We start from the raw sequence: 14,911 nt of genomic DNA on the forward strand, positions 1-14,911 counted from the left end.
ATTTATTTATTTATTTATTTTTTCTTGTTTGTTCTGGTCTCAGTTTTCCATGTTGGGAGTTTTCCTCAGATGTCTTGTGAACTGTGACTGTTCATTTATATGTGAGAGTGTATAACTAAAAAACCTGGTTAGAAGCTCTGTGTGTTTCACAGTGACCTGCTGATGAGATTCACTGTGGGGAGGCAGGCAGTGTGTTGGCTTTTTGTCAAGGGGCACCCAAGTATCAGTGTGTGTGTTTTCCTCTGGAGCTGTTCAGTCCTGCCAGAGAAGAATACTCCAGCTTTCTGTATGGTGGGTGAAATTTTGGCTGCTAGTACACCGGCAGTGGGGAAGGAAAAGGAGTCTCATTCTTCGGTGTGGTAACTCTGATAGGCAGAAAGAATGCCCCCACCTCCAGAGATATATTTTCTTCCTATTCCCCAGGACCTGTGACTATTACATTATTTGATGAAAGAGTTAAAAGTACCTTACATATGGCCAGGTGCAGTGGTTCAGGCCTATAATCCCAGCACTTTGGGAGGCTGAGGTGAGCGGATCATGACGTCAGGAGATCGAGACCATCCTGGTCAACATGGTGAAACCCCGTCTCTACTAAGAATACAAAAAATTAGCTGGGTGTGGGGGCGGACGCCTGTAGTCCCGGCTACTCGGGAGGCTGAGGCAGGAGAATCCCTTGAACCTGGGAGGTGGAGGTTGCAGTGAGCCAAGATCATACCACTGCACTCCAGCCTGGTAACAGAGCAAGATGCTGTCTCAAAAAAAAAAAAAAAAAAAAAAAAAAAAAAAAATTGTATAGCAAAAGATGTGATTAAATTAAGGATTTTTAAGAAAAAGATTTTTATTCTGGATTATTCAGATGGGCCCTAAACACTGTTACACACACCTTTATAAGAGAGAGGCAGAGGGAAATTAGATGGTTAGATGGAGACACTCACAAAGGAGAAGATAATGTGAAGACGAAAGCAGAGATTGGAATAACGTGGACATAAGCCAAAAAACACCTGGAGCCACCAGGGGCTGGAAATGGCAAGGAATAGATTTTCTCCATGGCCTTTCCAGGGTGTGTGACCCTGCTGATGCCTTGATTTCAGACTTCTGGCTTCCAGGACTGTGACAGAATACATAGCTGTTGTTTGAAAGCCAGCCAATTTATGGTATTTTGATTTAGCAGCCATAGGAAACGAATACAGTGACTTTCACTTAAACCCCTGCTTTCAGTCTGGTTTCATGCCCCGCTCTGCCTCTCCAGGCTCAATTTCTCTGGAGAACAAATCTCACATCTGCTGGGAATTTGCCTGGGCCTGGTGAGAGAAACACAAGTATAGGGGCCTCAATACATTTTATTATTATTATTTTTTGAGACAGAGTCTTGTTCTGTCGCCCAGGCTGGAGTGCAGTGGCGCGATCTCCACTCACTGCAAGCTCCACTTCCTGGGTTCACGCCATTCTCCTGCCTCAGCCTCCCGTGCAGCTGGGACTACAGGCGCCCGCCACCGCGCCCGGCTAATTTTTTTTTGTATTTTTAGTAGAGACGGGGTTTCACCGTATTAGCCAGGATGGTCTCGATCTCCTGACCTTGTGATCCGCCCATCTCGGCCTCCCAAAGTGCTGGAATTACAGGCGTGAGCCACCACGCCCGGCCGGGCCTCAATACATTTTATTTTTTCAGGCAGATTCTTGCTGTGTCACCCAGGCTGGAGTTCAGTGGCATGATCTTGGCTCACTACAACCTCCACCTCCCAGGTTCAAGCGATTCTTGTGCCTCAGCCTTCCGAGTAGCTGGGATTACAGGCTTATCCCACCGCACACACACCTGTAATCTAATTTTTGTATTTTTAGTAGAGATGAGGTTTCACCATGTTGGTCAGGCTGGTCTCCAACTCTCAGCATCAAGTGATCTCCTTGCCTCTGCCTCCCAAAATGCTGGGATTACAAGCGCGAGCCACTGTGCCTGGCCCACAAACTTTTTTTTACTGCGGATCTTATATAAACTATATGTCTTATTTAAATTATCCCTTACCCCTGCCATCTGAGAGACTGATGCCTTCAATTGCTGATACTTCTGGAATAAAAGAGACAGGGTCGACCAGGCATGGTGGTTCACGCCTGTAATCCCAATACTTTGAGAGGCCAAGGCAGGTGGATCACTGGAGGTCAGGAGTTCGAGACCAGCCTGGCCAACATGGTGAAACCCCGTCTCTACTAAAAATACAAAGAATTAGCCAGGTGTGGTGGCAGGTGCCTGTAATCCCAGCTACTCAGGAGGCTGAGCAGGAGAATCACTTGAACCCGGGAGGCAGAGGTTGCAGTGAGCTGACATCATGTCATTGCACTCCAGCCTGGGTGACAACAATGAAACTCTGTCTCAAAAAAAAGAGACAGGGTTGGGGCATAAATTGGCTTGCTTCCTGTTTGTTTCACCTTCCATCGGCATTTAGGCTTCAACTCTCTCCAAACTAAATGTTATCATTCCTCTATTTGATTTCCCTCTTCCAAAAATATGTTGTTGTCTCCCATGCATTGAGTCTTCTTCTGTTCTCCTGGTCCTTGTGGATTTATTCCTTTATTATCATTTTAGAGGACAGAGTGAACATAAATTCATGTATTTATTTAATTAATTAACTAATTCATTTATTTTTGAAACAGGATTTCACTCTGTCACCCAGGCTGGAGTGCAGGGGTATGACCACAGCTCCTCATAGCCTTGACCTCCTGGGCTCAAGCAATCCTCCTGCCTCAGCCTCCCGAGTAGCTGGGACCACAGGTGCACACCACCATACTCGGCTAATTTTTGTTTTTGTTTTTGTTTTGAGACAGAGTCTTACTCTCCTGCCCAGGCTGGAGTGCAGTGGCACAATCTCGGTTCACTGCAACCTCCACTTCCCAGGTTCAAGCGATTCTCCTGCCTCAACCTCCCGAGTAGCTGGGATTACAGGCGCCTGCCACCATGTCCAGCTAATTTTTGTATTTTTAGTAGAGACGGGGTTTCGCCATGTTGGCCGGGCTGGTCTCGATCTCCTGACATCGTGATCCGCTGCCTTGGCCTCCCAAAGTGCTGGGATTACAGGCGTGAGCCATCGCGCCCGGCCATTTTTGTTTTTATGTGGACATGGGATTTTGCCATGTTGCCCAGGCTGGTCATGAACTCCTGGGTTCAAGGGATCCTCCTGCCTCAGCCTCCTAAAATGGTAGGATTACAGGCATGGTCCATCACGCCCAACCTGACACTGATCTTTTTACTGTTTCCATGATTTTGCCTTTCCCAGAATGTCATATAGTTAGAATCATACATACAAGCTACATCATAGCATGTAGCCTTTTCAGATTGGCTTATTTTATTTAATTTATTTATTCATTTATTTTTGAGAATGGGTCTCACTCTGTCACTTTAGCCTGGAGTGAAGTGGCACCATCTCAATTCACTGCAACCTCCTCCTCCTGGGGTGTAGCGATCCTCCCACCTCAGCCTCTGAGTATCTGGGACCACAAGTGTGTGCCACGACATCAGGCTAATTTTTTTGTTTTTTGTTTTTTGAGATGGAGTCTCACTCTGTCGCCCAGGCTGGAGTGCAGTGGTGTGATCTTGGCTCCCTGTAACCTCCACCTCCCAGGTTCAAGCGACTCTCCTGCCTCAGCCTCCCGAGTAGCTGGGATTACAGACACCCGCCACCACACCCGGCTAATTTTTTTTTTTTTTGTATATTTAGTAGAGACAAAAATATATTTTTGTATATTTTTTTTGTATATTCACCATGTTGGCCAGGCTGGTATCAAACTCCTGACCCCAGGTGATCCACCTGCCTTGGCCTCCCAAAATGCTGGGATTATAGGTATGAGCCACTGTGCCAGGCCCCGATTGGCTTCTTTTACTTAGTAATATGCATTTAAGTTTCCTCTGTGTCTTTTCACAGCTTGATAATTCATTTCTTTTTAGTAATAAATAATATTCTGTTGTCTGGATATACTACAGTTTATTAATACATTCACTTACTGAAGGACATCTTGGTTGCTTCTCCATTTCAGCAATTATGGATGAAGCTGCTGTAAACATCCATGTGGAAGTTTTTTTTATGGACATAACTTTTCAGTTCATTTGGGTAAATATGAAGGAGCACAACTGCTGGATCATATGGTAAGAGTATGTTTAATTTCGTAGGCAACTGCCAAACTGTCTTTCAAAGTAACTGTACCATTTTGCACTTCCACCAGCAATGCATGAGAGTTCTTGTTGCTCCACATCCTTGCCAGCATTTGGTATTGCCAGTGTTTTGGATTTTGGCTATTCTAATAGGTGTAAGTGATATCTCACTGTTGTTTTAATTTGCAGTTCTCTAATGACATATGATGTCAAACATCTTTTCATATGCTTACCTGCGATCTTTATGTATTATTTGATGAGATGACTCTTCAGATCTTTTGCCCACATTTTAATTGGGTTATATATTTATTGCGTTTTAAATGATCTTTGCATGTTAGTCAGCAATATTTAATCAGTAAACATATCTGGTAAACAAATCAGATATCTGGTTAAGATATGCAAATATTTTCTTCCAGTCTGTGTCATGTCTTCTCATTCTGTTGACATTGTCTTTAGCAGAGCAGTTTTTAATTTAATTTAATTTTATTATTATTATTTTTTGAGACAGGAGTCTTGCTCTGTCGCCCAGGCTGGAGTGCAGTGGCGTGATCTCGGTTCACTGCAACCTCCGCCTCCTAGATTTAAGCGATTCTCCTGCCCCATCCTCCCGAGTAGCTGGGACTACAGGCCCCGCCACCATGCCCGGCTAATTTTTTCTATTTTTAGTAGAGACGGCGTTTCACCGTCTTAGCCAGGATGGTCTCGATCTCCTGACCTCATGATCCACCCGCCTCGGCCTCCCAAAGTGCTGGGATTACAGGCGTGAGCCACTGCGCCCGGCCGACGAGCTAATTTTTGTGAAGGATATAAGGTCTGTGTCTAGATCCATTTTTTTTTTTTGCATGAGGATTTCTAGTTGTTCTAGCACAGTTATTGAAAAGACTATCTTGCTCCATTGTATTGCTTTTGCTCCTCCGTCGGAGATCAGTTGACTATATTTATGCAGCTCTATTTCTGTTTCTGGGCTCTCTATTCTGCTCCATTGATCTACTTGTTTGTTCTTTTTTTCCTGAGACAAGATCTGGCTCTGTCACCCAGGCTGGAGTGCAGTGGTGCGATCTTGTCTCACTACAACCTCTGGGTTCAAGCCAACCTCCCACCTCAGTCTCCCAAGTAGCTGGGACTACAGGTGCACGCCATTATGTCCAGCTAATTTTTGCATTTTTTGTTGAGATGGGGTTTCACTATGTTGCACAGGCTGGTCTCAAACTCCTGAGCTCAAGTGACCCACCCACCTCAGCCTCTCAAAGTGTTAGGATTACACGTGTGAGCCACTGCACCCAGCCTACTTGTCTATTCTTTCACCAGTACCACGCTGTCATGATTGTCTATTCTTTCACCAGTACCACGCTGTCATGATTGTCTATTCTTTCACCAGTACCACGCTGTCATGATTGTCTATTCTTTCACCAGTACCACGCTGTCTTGATTACTATGGCTTTACTAGTCATGAAGTCAAGTAGTATTAGCCCTCTGACTTTGTTCTTCTTGAATATTGAGTTGACTATTCTGTTTTGTTGTGTTTTGTTTATTTTTACCTTTCCATATATGGAGACCCTGTCTCAAATTTAAAAAAATTAAAAAAAAGAACAAGCAGCAAGCAGAACAGGTGTTTGTAGACGATCTTTTGAGACAGGGTCTTGCTGTGTTCCCCAGTTAAGAGTGCAGTGGCAGGATCACAGCTCACTGCAGCTTCAACCTCCCAAGCTTAAGTGATCCTCCTGACTCATCCTCCAGAGTACCTGGGACCACAGACATGCACTATGACATTTGGATAATTTTTTTTTTTCTTTTTGATATGGAGTCTCACTCTGTTACCCAGGCTGGAGTGCAGTGGCACTGTCTCAGCTCACCGCAACCTCCACCTCCAGGGCTCAAGCAATTCTCCTGCCTCAGCCTCCTGAGTAGCTGGAATTACGGGTGTGCGCCACTATGCCCAGCTAATTTTGTATTTTTAGTAGAGACAGGGTTTCACCATGTTGGCCAGGATGGATTTTTTTTTTTTTTTTTTTTTTTTTTTAAGATGGGGGCTTCCCTATGTTGCCAGGCTGGTCTCAAACTCCTGGGCTTAAGTTATCCTCCCACCTCAGCCTCCCAAAGTACTGGGATTATAGGTGTGAACCACCATACCTGGCCTAGAATACCTTTGATGGAATACAGACAGGGAAAGAACATGAGGGTCCCTTATGGGGTGCCTGAAATATTTTCTATCTTGATCTGAGTGATGGCTTCATAGACCAATATACACATTTTTAAAAAAATCAAAATACACACTTAAAATTAGTGCACTTTATACATTTTATTGCATGTGTGCTATCTCTCAATTAAGAAAAATATATTAACCAAGTATTACATTAAGTAGAGAACATCCACAACCAAAAAAGAGAGCTAGGGCATCCACAGAGTTAGGTTCCCCTTTTATGAAACTCCTTCCTGTAACAAGGCTTTTGATCTCACTAAAGAGTAATTCCCTGTTATGCTAGCAGCAAAGCCTGGAATGTGATCAGGAGTCAACAAAGTGCTGGCCCAGGTTTCTCCAACTCACGACGAGGCACTTGAAAATGGAAGACTTGAGGACGTAATGTCCCCTTTGGACTATTATGGCTTGAGACATATGTTCTCTAAACCGGGTGCTGAGAAGAGGCAACAACCCCAGGAGAGATTATCTGAAATATCCAAATAACCTATTAGGTCCTGCCTGGCTGAGTCCTCCCCATTTCAGTTAAAAGGCCCTGAAGACCAGGGATCAATCCTCAGGTCCTGCAACCTCACTCTGTCTTGTCTTTCAGCCTTTTGCAAAAACGTTGTCAACATTTCCTGTGTTTTCACTTAACAGGGTCTTAGGTCCCTCTGGAAGTTGAGAGCATAAAAAAGCAGTCTGGAATTTCTTTGTATTATGGCATTGTTTAGTTCAGACTTAATTTCCCCTTCTGCTTCCTCCTTTGTGCCCTCTTACCCCAGGTCAGACAGGGTGACAGTCACACAGCCAGCTTGTGATATGCAAGGGTGTATTATAGACAACAGGGAGGTATTTGTGCCTCCCTGGTGGCACGTTCAAGCAGCTATAGATGTTGCTTTTTAGTCTGGGATGCTGATTCCACTTAAAACCCACAAGACTAAGGATTAGGAAGGGAACTGAGTCCGGAAGACCATGCTATGCACCAAGACTGTGTGGCTCTAAGAATTCACTGGGGAGGGTGACACTAGCCCTGTAAAATGTCCTCTGTAGTTTGTGGGGCTGTGTGAAGGCACCAGCTCACATTCTGTTTCCCCTGGAGAGACGCACAGTGAAGGAGGTTCCAAACCAGTGAATGTGGCCGGGCGCGGTGGCTCAAGCCTGTAATCCCAGCACTTTGAGAGGCCGAGATGGGCGGATCACGAGGTCAGGAGATCGAGACCATCCTGGCTAACACGGTGAAACCCCGTCTCTACTAAAAAATACAAAAAACTAGCCGGGCGAGGTGGCGGGCGCCTGTAGTCCCAGCTACTCGGGAGGCTGAGGCAGGAGAATGGCGTGAACTCGGGAGGCGGAGCTTGCAGTGAGCTGAGATCCGGCCACTGCACTCCAGCCTGGGCGACAGAGCGAGACTCCGTCTCAAAAAAAAAAAAAAAAAAAAAAAAACAAACCAAACCAGTGAATGTAAAGAAAGATAAAAAATCTGAGAAAACAGTCTCCTTAGGATCAACAGTCTTTTTTCTCAGTTATCTTTTCCTATTTCACATTTCAAACACTCCTTTCACAGCTGAGCAGCAGTGCTCATTGTGCCAAAGTTGCACACAGCTCAATTCCAGTTTGAGTTTGGAATTGTGCCCCTTTAAAACCACTTTAAAACCTTTTAGTTCTTTCTTCCTATGTGCAAGATATACTTGTACACAGCATCAACCCTTCCCCTATGGTCAAATTAATGAATTCCATTTAAAAAAGAATAAAAACACACTGGTGAACACCCAGTATCCTTCTTAAGAAATTTAGAGGCAAAATAGGGGTTGGGGAGAACCCCCCACCCCATCAAAGCAGGTGTCAAGGCATCCCTTTGCCATCAAGGACAGACTTCTTACTCCAACACTCCTCTCTGCAGTTGCTGGCCTGGCACAAACAGAGCTAGGTCCTTCCCAACTTTCTCTCCCTCATCTAGTTACTACCCTCTTCAAAAGGAGAGGTCAGGCCGGGCACAGTGGCTCACCATGATGCATGAAGGGATAAATTCTAGCCCCTGGGACAAGGAGGAGACTAGAGAAATAAGAAATGTCAGTGTTCTCTCAGCATCTGGGATGATAGGGAAATGAAGGTAGCACAGGGGTTTTTTGCTGCTTCTAGGAATGGCAGCCTTTTCTTTCAAGAAAACCAAACTGCTTTTCCTAAGGGAGGTAGGATGTGGGTAAGCACTTTGCCCTCTTGTTCTCACCCAAGGTAAGGACAGAGCGAGACTCTGTCTCACCAAAAAAAAAAGAAAGAAAGAAAAAGAAAAGCCACCAGCCATTTCCAGGGGAGTCCTGTGGGACAGAACCTTTTTCTGAGAAATGGAGAAGGGGAGCAGATGTTGGTCTCCCTCACACTTTGGCAGAAACTGAAGAACTTCTGGATTTGGGTCTGACATCCTTTGGGTTTTAGTAGAAACCCAGTCTCTACTAAAAATACAAAATTAGCGGGGCATGATGGCACATGCCTGTACTCCCAGCAACTTGGGAGGATGAGGCAGGAGAATCACTGGAACCTGGGAGGCAGAGGTTGCGGTGAGCCAAGATCATGCCACTGCACTCCAGCCTGGGCAACAAGAGCGAAACTCCGTCTCAAAAAAAAAAAAAAAAAAAAAAGGAGAGGTCAGTGCTGGGCTCTTTCCCTTGTCAATCCCCTTGCCAATCCCCTATCAAGCCCTTCTGCCAACAAAAAAAAGGAACCAAACATGGGTTTTCCAGGCCCATGACAGTCCCCAACGTCAAGACAGACCTGTTTCCTGGTGTCACAGGGTGAGGACAAGAGGGCAAAGTGCTTACCCACATTCTACCTCCCTTAGAAAAAGCAGTTTGGTTTTCTTGAAAGAAAAGGCTGCCATTCCCAGAAGAAGCAAAAAACCCCTGTGCTACCTTCATTTCCCTATCATCCCAGATGCTGAGAGAACACTGACATTTCTTATTTCTCTAGTCTCCTCCTTGTCCCAGGGGCTAGTATGTATCCCTTCATGCAACAGGTGCTGTGCTGGGGAATAAGACCACCAGTAGAAGTCTCCAGGCTGGGGGTAGTGGCTCACGCCTGTAATCCCAGCACTTTGGGAGGCAGAGGTTGCGGCTAGCCAAGATTGTGGGTGAAGGAGGGTGGATCGGCTGAGGTCAGGAGTTTGAGACCAACCTGGCTAACACAGTGAAACCCCATTTCTAGCAAAAATACAAAAATTAGCTGGGCACGGTGGCATGCGCCTGTAATCCCAGCTACTCGGGAGGCCAAGGCAGGATAATCGCTTCAACTCAGGAGGCGGAGGTTGCAGTGAGCTGAGATCATGCCATTGCACTCCAGCCTGGGCAACAGAGCGAGACTCTGTCTCACACACACACAAAAAGAAATAGAAAAAAGAAGAGAAAAGTTGCCATTTCCAGGGGAGTTCTGTGGGACAGCACCCTTTTCTGAGAAATGGAGAAGGGGAGCAGATGTTGGTCTCCCTCACACTTTGGCAGAAACTGAAGAACTTCTGGATTTGGATCTGACGTCCTCTCAACTAAGCTGATGCAGGCCAGTGCCCGATACAGTGTGTGTGCATGCTGCAGTGGCGGGTGGGTGGGAACGCCAGGAAGTGTTCATATGGGGGTTGAGGAAGTTTGGAGCATCATGGGAACAGAATGTGCTGGCCCTGGCCCTGAGCCATACCCAAGCCCCTCCCACTTCCCTGGCCACTAACCGGTTCCAGCTGTGCACAGTCCTGACCATCACTTCCCATATGGCTTCTAGGAAATTATGAGTAATTAAAGAAGTGTGTGTGTATGTCTGTGTTTGTGGGTATGTAGGGGAGTCCTCCTAAAAACAGAGGTTTCCAGGGTAACAGCTTAAAAATTCAACCCCACTCCGCCAAAGAAAGCTCCCTATCTCCTGATTCCCTCGGGGTTCTGAGGAGGAAACAGGTCAGAGGCTAACACCACCAACTCCCACATTTCTCCAGATCAAGGGCAAAGTCGGGGCCAGCCCTAACTTGGTTACAGATCATGTTTTTCTCACCTCCAGTTTCCAGTTTCAGACTCCAGACTTGCCCTTATACCTGCCCTCCAGGATTCCCCTTTCTTCTTTCCCCAGCTTCCCTGCGCACTGCCTCCACAGGGTAAGGGTGGCTGTCAGAGGAGGTGGGTGATGGCTTCAAGATTAGCTTCTCCTGAGCTTAGAAATCTCCGCAAACTTTTGCCTTCCATCCATAGCCCCTTGGCCCCTGATCATTAGAAAATACTCTCAGAGGTCTACCCTACTCCCATTTGCTATAGTTTAAAATATTGTATTAAAAATATTTCTGTAAAACTCTTTTGCCGCAATTTGTGGACAGAGAGGGAAACCAATTTGCAGGAAGGGAGCAAGCAAGACAAATAACCCACTTTTTTCCTTTCAGATCAAGTTCTCTTTTTGCGGCAGGCCAGCCACATGTCCTAACCCTTCGCACACATGCCCTCATCTCCCCCAGTGAGAGATGACAAATTTAGAGGGAAAAAGAGCTGGGTCAGCCTGGCTCAGGGGGTAGGGGCTGGTGGAGGGGTGGTCATGATGCTGCGCTGGCAACAATTAGTCATCCAGTCCTTGCACATGTGCCCGGTCTGCAGCTCCTGACTCTAGGGGCTTTTATTTGGGTGCCAGTGGGAACTCTGGGAACTCTGGGAGACTGAAGAGCGCTGAGCAAAGATGGCAGCTTTAGAGCCTGCTATAGGCTCTGCTGCATCCTAGCTATGTGACCTGAAGCAACTTATTAGAGACTCGTTTCTTTTTCTGTAAAAAGATGATAATACTGGCCAGGTGGGGTGGCTCACGCTTATAATCCCGGCACTTTGGGAGGCCAAGTGGGTGGATCACTTGAGCTCAGGAGTTTGAGATCAGCCTGGCCAACACAGTGAAATCCCATCTCTACTAAAAGTACAAAAATTAGCTGGGTGTGGTGGCACATGCCTGTAATCCCAGCTATTCAGGTGGCTGAGGCAGGAGAATTGCTTGATCCCGGGAGGCTGAGGTTGCAGTGAGCCGAGATTGCACCACTGCACTCTCCAGCCTGGGCTACAGAACAAGACTCAGTCTCAGAAAAGGAGTAAAAAAGATGGTAATACTGGCTCAAGGGTTGTTGTTAAAATTTAAATGAAGTTAACTATTTGGCAGCTTTTTTTTTTTTTGAGACGGAGTCTCGCTCTGTCGCCCAGGCTGGAGTGCAGTGGCCGGATCTCAGCTCACTGCAAGCTCCGCCTCCCGGGTTTACGCCATTCTCTCGCCTCAGCCTCCCGAGTAGCTGGGACTACAGGCGCCCGCCATCTCGCCCGGCTAATTTTTTGTATTTTTTTTTAGTAGAGACGGGGTTTCACCGTGTTAGCCAGGATGGTCTATGATCTCCTGACCTCGTGATCTGCCCGTCTCGGCCTCCCAAAGTGCTGGGATTACAGGCTTGAGCCACCGCGCCCGGCCTATTTGGCAGCTTTTACTTTTGATTTATTCTCTCTCTCCTGGCTCCTACGTTGCTAGAATGTGGTTCCACCCCCAGGCCTTCTGAGGCCAGAGTTAGTACCCAACCTCACCTTATGATGACCGCCATCTCTCTCCCTAACACACTATATATATATATATATATATATATGATATAACATAATATAATATATTATATATCTATATATATTTTCTGGCTAGGCACAGTGGCTCACAGGTATAATCAGAGCACTTTGGGAGGCCGAGGTGGGCGGATCACTTGAGCCCAAGACCAGGTTGAGCAACATAGGAAACCTGCCTCCCCCACCCCCCACCTTCTCTACAAAAAATACAAAAATTAGCTGGGCTGGGTGGTGCATGCCTGTAGCCCCAGTTATGCTGGAGGCTGAAGTGGGAGGATTGCTTGAGCCCAGAAGGCGAAGGTTGCAGTGAGCCAGGATTATTGTGCCACTGCATTCCAGCCTGGGAGACCAAAAAAAAAAAAAATTTTTTTTTTCTTTTCTTTTTTTCCTTACATGAGGTTTATAAGGGGAGGGAGTAATTTGCTATAGCATTCATTTTACTTTACTCCTGTCCCTTGCATCCTCCTTGTCTGTCTCTTCCCCACCTCTCCCCTCACGTCTCCTCCATTATCCTCTCTGGCTCCTAAAGCTTTCTCCTCCATCCCAGCCAGTCTCCAGGGGCTGAGGCCAGGCAGGCAGAGCTGAGTAAACTCAGATCCTCAGACAGTTTCAAAGAAATGCATCAAAATGTTACTAGTGGTTCTCTTTTGGGTAGAATTTACTAGTGGTTTTCATTTTCTTCTTTGTTTGTTTTGGTATTTTCTAATACCAAATATTATAATGAATGCTGAATAACTTATTCAGGAAAAAAACACAAAACATTACTTTTAAAAATCGTAATTAATTTTCAATTGGCCTATGTTCTGTTCTCAAAAGGAGAAAGACTGGAACAGGGGTAGAAAGAGGGAGGAAAGAGAGGACAAAGAGCCCTGCAGGGGACTAAGCAGGAACTTGTCCCCAAACTCCATCATTTCCTAGGTGCATCAGCCTTGGTGATGGGCCCTGTCACTCATCTCTCAGAGGTTTTCTGTCCTTCCTTGCCTGTCACTGGTCACTTGAGACTTAGTCACCCAATGGTTACCAGTTGGGTGGTGGATGGCTCAGAGGGACCAGCATCACTGAGGGCAGCAGCGTGAATCAGGAGCATCCCCCACCTTGATCCTGGGCTATGAGGTGTTCCCTTGTGGCCTCTCAGCCCTTCTGAGAACATAGGTTCAGCTACCTTTCCCCCCAATCCTATGTCTACTTCGTTGTGCTTTAGAACAATATGCAAATGTATGATGCATAACTGATGGTGGATCCTTCAGGGGCTCCTAGTTACTTAAAGAACAAAGCTCTAAGTGTCATTGTGGTGTATGGAAAGATCATGAGTTATAGAGTCAGCAGAGGGATTTGAATAAGGTCAAGCCAGTTGGGAGTTCCATGTTCTTGGTTAAATTTCCCTTTCTGAGTATCTATTTCCTCCTACAGAAAGTGGTCAGAATAATTCTCCCTTCACCAGATGGCTGTGAGAACTAAAGGAGATAATATATAAAGCATGTAATACATAGTAGCTATTTTTTTTTTTAACTGTTTTTTTGGGACAGAGTCTGGCTCTGTCGCCCAGGATGGAGTGCAGTGATGCAATCTCGGCTCACTGCAACCTCTGTCTCCCAGGTTCAAGCAATTCTCCTGCCTCAGCCTCCCAAGTAGCTGGGATTACAGGCGCATGCCACCACGCCTGGCTACTTTTTGTATTTTTAGTAGAGAGAGAGTTTCACCATGTTGGCCAGGCTGGTCTCAAATTCTTGACCTCAGGTGATCCACCCACCTCAGCCTCCCAAAGTGCTGGGATTACAAGTGTGAGCCACCATGCCCGGTCTTTATTTACTTTTAATTTTTTATTTCCATAGGTTTTTGGGGAACAGGTAGTATTTGGTTGCATAAGTTCTTTAGTGTTTAGTGGTGATTTGTGAGATTTTGGTGCACCCATCACCCAATAGTAGGTATTTTTAATTAACTAATTAATTAATTTTGAGATGGAGTCTCACTCTGTCACCAGGCTGGAGTCCAGTGGCATGATCTCAGCTCACTGCAATCTCCGCCTCCCCAGTTTAACCAATTCTCCTGCCTCAGCCTCCCGAGTAGCTGGGACTATAGGTGCATGCCACCACACTGGGCTAATTTTTTTATTTTAGTAGAGACAGGGTTTCACCATGTTGACCAGGATGGTCTCGAACTTCTGACCTCGTGATCTGCCTGCCTTGGCTTTCCAAAGTGCCGGGATTACAAGCATGACCCACTGTGCCCAGCCATATTTTTATTTATTTTAATTTAATTTTATTTTTTTCCAAGACAGAGTCTTGCTCTGTTGCCTGGGCTGGAGTGCAGTGGTGCGATCTCGGCTCACTGCAACCTCCCCCTCTCTGGGTTTAAGCAATTCTCCTGCCTCAGCCTCCACAGTAACTGGGATTACAGGCGCATGCCATCACACCCGGCTAATTTTTGGTATTTTAGTAGAGACAAGATTTTGCTATGTTGGCCGGGCTGGTCTGAAATTCCTGACCTCGTGATCCGCCCACCTCAGCCCCCAAAAGTGCTGGGATTCCAGGTGTGAGCCATCGCGCCCAGCCAGTATTTTTAAATGTAAGTTTTTCTTCTTTTCCTTGCATAGCATTTAAGGCCCCCTCCAAATTCTGTCTCCCAACCACTTTCCCACCCTGTCATTCTTTGACAGTGATTTATTAAGTAGGGCCTCGAAAGCGTGGAGATGGCCTGGGACAGGCACTCAGGATTCAGTGGTGAATGAAGCAGTCCTGACCCTTCTGACTTACTGAGTACAGCAGGCTCTCAGCTCTGCACTTTTACTCAAGACCTGCACTGTCTGCCTCTCAGTATCCTTTTACCCTATCAATTCTTTTTTTTTTTTTTTTTTTGAGATGGAGTTTTTGCTCTGTTGCCCAGGCTGGAGTGCAATGGTGCCATTTCAGCTCACTGCAACCTCCTCCTCCTGGGTTCAAGCGATTCTCCCGCCTCAGCCTCAAGAGTAGCTTGGATTACAGGTACCCGCCACCATAC

The sequence above is a fragment of the Trachypithecus francoisi genome, unplaced genomic scaffold, assembly GCF_009764315.1.
Source record: "Trachypithecus francoisi isolate TF-2019V2 unplaced genomic scaffold, Tfra_2.0 Lachesis_group11, whole genome shotgun sequence".
NCBI classification, from domain to species: domain Eukaryota; kingdom Metazoa; phylum Chordata; class Mammalia; order Primates; family Cercopithecidae; genus Trachypithecus; species Trachypithecus francoisi.